This window comes from Pseudochaenichthys georgianus, chromosome 19 (assembly GCF_902827115.2).
Source record: "Pseudochaenichthys georgianus chromosome 19, fPseGeo1.2, whole genome shotgun sequence".
Classification (NCBI taxonomy): Eukaryota; Metazoa; Chordata; class Actinopteri; order Perciformes; family Channichthyidae; genus Pseudochaenichthys; species Pseudochaenichthys georgianus.
The window spans coordinates 13490418-13496417 of NC_047521.1; positions in this window are offsets into that span (position 1 = coordinate 13490418).

The window sequence follows — 6000 nt, forward strand, 5'->3', positions numbered from 1 at the left end:
TAATGCTCCAAGTGGTTGTGACTCGTAATTAAAGCGAAGAAGAAGAAGATCTCATAACTGATTTATTCCCTCCAATAAATAAGAGATTGCTAAAAATAAATTCACTTTTACAAGATGCCTGTGTGCTTTGTACCAGGTTGTAATCACATAAGTGATCATACCACTTGCTCGTTCTATCGATTCCCGTCTGATGAAAGGACCAGGAGTCGCCGGATCAGACATATCAGGTAATGCACATGTTGTGCATGGAACACAGTCAATTTAGCTACCTAGCTAGTAGCGACAAGTAGCGAGCACGTTAGTTAGCATTACATTACTTTAGTAATGGTAGCCTTACCATGAAATTATTATTTTATTACATGAAGTAAACTAAAGCAAACAGATATTGTTCTAAACTGTATTAAAGTAAACAGGTATTATCTTGAACTGTATTGAAGTGAACATGTATTATTTGGGACTGTTTTAAAGTAATCCTATATATATATAAACCTTCTTACATACACTTTCCCAGACACCCTGACACACACACACTACACTCCCTGACCAAGATATCAACACACACACACTTTCCCAGACACCCTGACACACACAATACACTCCCTGACCAACACACAAACACACACACTGTCACGGATGAGTGAAGGAAGCAGGACCCAAATGCAGATAACTCTTGAGAAACCCTTTATTCCAAGGATAAATGACAACTACAGAACAGAACACTCTCCGGTGAACTCCGTCACCAACAAACAATGACCCAACACTGAACACAGACAGAGACAAGACTAAATACAAGAAGGGGTAATCATGACAACGAGAAACAGCCGGGCAGGGGAGGAGAAACACAAGGACAACAGGTGAACACAATCGGGTAATCAGGGAGGGAAACAGACAGAAAGCAGACAGGCAGGAAACGGGGGTGAACACTTAACACAATAAGACAGGAAACCCAAAGACAAGAAAAACACCAACACAGACAAAACTACAAGCGTGACATAACATGTGAATTGTGACACACACGTCCTTTTCAAGGTTCTTTTTGGGGCCAATATAATCTCAAGTACTGATAGCTTTGCATGACATTCTTCTGGACGTGTTTCATTGTGATGACAGTAAGGGTGAGTCAATCTGTTTGTTGGAAAGACAGTAGTTGAGTGATTACTGAGAGAAAATTATTAGAAGAGATAATTATTCAAAGTGTTGTTACTTTAAAGTGTTGTTACTGACCTTTTTCTCTTTTATTTCCTTTCCCTCACCTGTAACTGCTGAGACCCTGAGGAACATGCACACTGACCTGCCCTGGCAACCTGATTTCCACTGTACGTAATAGTATTTGGTTATGGTATATTATTTATATACATCAAAGGCACAATGCACCCCCCAGAGACACACATGTATTGAGTGTGATATTGTGCATAGGTCAAGTGAAATCATCTTTACACACTAGAAAACTCTAGGAGCGGCAACTTGTTTTGAAATTGAATTTTTAATATCCGAAAATAAAGTTGTTCTGTTTTCTTTATTCTTCTCTCTTCCCAGCTCCATCCATCACCGTGCTCTGTTCCTGCAGGTCCTGCTTGCTAAGCAATGCTTTATTTTTTTACACAATTACAAATAAAGTCAATGTATTGTATGACATGAAGTTGTGCTTCATTCGGAGTCAATAATACATTCATTCTGCCTTCAACTGCACAATGACTGTGGACTGCACCGACATCCATGTAGCTGCCCCCAGTAAGATGAACCAAGCAAAGAGGGTCACCATCATGCCCAAGGACATCCAGCTGGCCCGCCGCATCCGCGGAGAGAGGGCTTAGACTGACCCGAGACCAGCACACCCAAACACAACGGCTCTTTTAAGAGCCACCTACAGTTTCAAAGAGTTGCAATTCTACGTTATTATAATGATTAAACTGGTTCATGTATCACTTAGTTTACTGAACCGTGATGAATGAAAGAAATGAGTGAGGTAGTGGTTTACTGAAGTTACAAAGACATTAATATATGAGTAACTGGTCAGTGTAAACACAAGCTTCTGTCAATTATGGATCATTCAAACTATATACAAATAATATGTAATAACGTTCTAAAATAAGCATTCGGTATATTCTTTGATAGCTTTTGGAGAAGGTTGTTTTTAAGTTTACTAAAATCTATCGTTTCAACTGTTTCACTTTATAAAAAGGAACAGGTGAGTAGAGCATCATTGAGTTTCTTATTCTGTCAGTAAATTATCCAGATGAAATGTTTATCATTATTTTAGTCAACCCTAAACAAATTGATTGTACCTTTTTAATAATGACCTTACATGGTCGCCAAAGTTAAATTAACTTCAGAAAATCAAATCAATTAATTTCTCCAACAGTCAACTATTTTCATAAATATATATATTTTTCAAAGTCAACTTTATTGTCAATCTTACTCAGTTTGTGTTTATAGACAGAGAGATCAAAAAGACTTAAATCAAATAAAATTATACAATTTACAGATATGTATACAAATATATATATATATCCTATATACACCATCATGTATAATGATGGTGGACACTTCACTGTCTGGATGGCAGCTTGCTGGTCTCTGCTCAGTTGCATTGAGGCAAGCATTGCCTCAAGCCCCCGACCCCCATGCCCCTTCACCAGCTCCGGCACGGTGACAATGGCCTGATGTTGAGGCCGCGGCTCTGGCTCAGGTGACAAAAGCCATGCCATGCCACACTGTGCGCCCCTCAGTGCAGACCTGAACCAGTCTACATCCTGAGTGGCGACATGTATTATTTGGGACTGTTTTAAAGTAATCCTATATATATAAACCTTCTTACATACACTTTCCCAGACACCCTGACACACACACACTACACTCCCTGACCAAGATATCAACACACACACACACTTTCCCAGACACCATGACACACACAATACACTCCCTGACCAACACACAAACACACACACTGTCACGGATGAGTGAAGGAAGCAGGACCCAAATGCAGATAACTCTTGAGAAACCCTTTATTCCAAGGATAAATGACAACTACAGAACAGAACACTCTCCGGTGAACTCCGTCACCAACAAACAATGACCCAACACTGAACACAGACAGAGACAAGACTAAATACAAGAAGGGGTAATCATGACAACGAGAAACAGCCGGGCAGGGGAGGAGAAACACAAGGACAACAGGTGAACACAATCGGGTAATCAGGGAGGGAAACAGACAGAAAGCAGGCAGGAAATGGGGGTGAACATTTAACACAATAAGACAGGAAACCCAAAGACAAGAAAAACACCAACACAGACAAAACTACAAGCGTGACATAACATGTGAATTGTGACAGAACCCCCCCCCTCAAGGGACGGATTCCAGACGTCCCTAAAAAAAAAAAAAATTAAAAAAAAAAAAGTCCAAGACCCCAAGCAGGGTGGGCGGAGGGGGTCCGGAGGACGGGTCTTGGGCTGACAGCCCAGGAACACAGCGGAGGACCAGGAAGGGGTCACGGGCGGACGGCCCGAGGGGCAAGGTACAGTCCAAAAAGGGGGATTCGGGCGGACTGCCTGGGGACAAGGCCGAGAACCAGGAAGGGGTCTCGGGCGGACGACCCGGGGTCAAAACAGAGTCCAAGGTGGGGACCATGGAGGACCGAAGGCAGCGGCAGGAAGAGTCAGGGACCCGGGTCCGAGGGCGAAGGCAACGGCAGGAAGAGTCAGGGGGTCGGGCCCGAGGGCGAAGACCGCGGCTCTCAGGGGGCCGGGCACGAGGGCGAAGACCGCGGCTCTCAGGGGGCCGGTCACGAGGGCGAAGACCGCGGCTCTCAGGGGGCCGGGCTCGAGGACGAAGACCGCGGCTCTCAGGGGGCCGGGCTCGAGGGCGAAGACCGCGGCTCTCAGGGGGCCGGGCTCGAGCCAGTGTCGACCGGACAGGATCAGGAGGCCGGGCAGGAAAGCACTGATGGGCCAGTTCCGGAGATCGGGCAGGACCCGGTGTCGGCCGGACAGAAACCGGAGCCGGTCGGACAGGCTTCGGCAGGATCCCCCACGGAAAAGGACCAGGAGTGGGCAGGAACCCCGGCGAGACCGGTGATGGACATGGGGCTGGCAGGGCCCCCGGTAGAACCTCCAACGGCACGGGATATAGGGTTGGCAGGACCCCCGGCAGAAGAGTCTTCTGCCGGACCTCCCACGGGACAGGAGAAAAGGTTGGCAGGACCCCCGGCAGGGGAGTAGACGGCGGGACCTCCAACGACACAGGACACAGGATTGGCAGGACCCCCGGCAGGGGAGTATTCTGCGGGACCTCCAACGGCACAGGACACAGGGTTGGCAGGACCCCCGGCAGGGGAGTAGACGGCGGGACCTCCAACGGCACAGGACACAGAGCTGGCAGGACCCCCGGCAGGGGAGTAGACGGCGGGACCTCCAACGGGACAGGACACAGGGTTGGCAGGACCCCCGGCAGGGGAGTAGACGGCGGGACCTCCAACGGCACAGGACACAGAGCTGGCAGGACCCCCGGCAGGGGAGTAGACGGCGGGACCTCCAACGGGACAGGAGAAAGGGTTGGCAGGACCCCCGGCAGAAGAGTATTCTGCGGGACCTCCAACGGGACAGGACACAGGGTTGGCAGGACCCCCGGCAGGGGAGTAGACGGCGGGACCTCCAACGGCACAGGACACAGAGCTGGCAGGACCCCCGGCAGGGGAGTATTTTGCGGGACCTCCAACGGCACAGGACACAGGGTTGGCAGGACCCCCGGCAGGGGAGTAGACGGCGGGACCTCCAACGGCACAGGACACAGAGCTGGCAGGACCCCCGGCAGGGGAGTAGACGGCGGGACCTCCAACGGGACAGGACACAGGGTTGGCAGGACCCCCGGCAGGGGAGTAGACGGCGGGACCTCCAATGGCACAGGACACAGAGCTGGCAGGACCCCCGGCAGGGGAGTAGACGGCGGGACCTCCAATGGCACAGGACACAGAGCTGGCAGGACCCCCGGCAGGGGAGTAGATGGCGGGACCTCCAACGGGACAGGACACAGGGTTGGCAGGACCCCCGGCAGGGGAGTAGACGGCGGGACCTCCAACGGCACAGGACACAGAGCTGGCAGGACCCCCGGCAGGGGAGTATTTTGCGGGACCTCCAACGGCACAGGACACAGGGTTGGCAGGACCCCCGGCAGGGGAGTAGACGGCGGGACCTCCAACGGCACAGGACACAGAGCTGGCAGGACCCCCGGCAGGGGAGTAGACGGCGGGACGTCCAACGGGACAGGACACAGGGTTGGCAGGACCCCCGGCAGGGGAGTAGACGGCGGGACCTCCAATGGCACAGGACACAGAGCTGGCAGGACCCCCGGCAGGGGAGTAGACGGCGGGACCTCCAACGGGACAGGATAAAGGGTTGGCAGGACCCCCGGCAGAAGAGTATTCTGCGGGACCTCCAACGGGACAGGAGAAAGGGTTGGCAGGACCCCCGGCAGGGGAGTAGACGGCGGGACCTCCAACGACACAGGACACAGGGTTGGCAGGACCCCCGGCAGGGGAGTAGACGGCGGGACCTCCAACGGCACAGGACACAGGGTTGGCAGGACCCCCGGCAGGGGAGTAGACGGCGGGACCTCCAACGACACTTGCGTAGGGGCTTGAATAGGGAATGGAGAGGGACCTCGAGCGGAGACTTGAGAGGGGACTCGAGAGGAGACTGGAGAGGGGACTCCAGAGGGAACTAGAGAAGGGAACACGAGAGGGGATTTGAGAGGGGAACTAAAGAGGGGACTCGAGGAGGGACCAGAGGAGGGACCAGAGGAGGGAACTCGAGAGGGAACTCGAGAGGGGACTCGAGAGGGGAACTGGAGAGGGGACTCGAGATGGAAACAGAGAGGGAACTCGAGAAGGGACTACAGAGGGGACTAGAGGAGTAACTAGGGAAGGGAACTCGAGAGGGGAACTAGAGAGGGAACCCGAGGAGGGACTAGAGGGCCTAAAGGAGGGAACTCGAGGGGGAACTGGA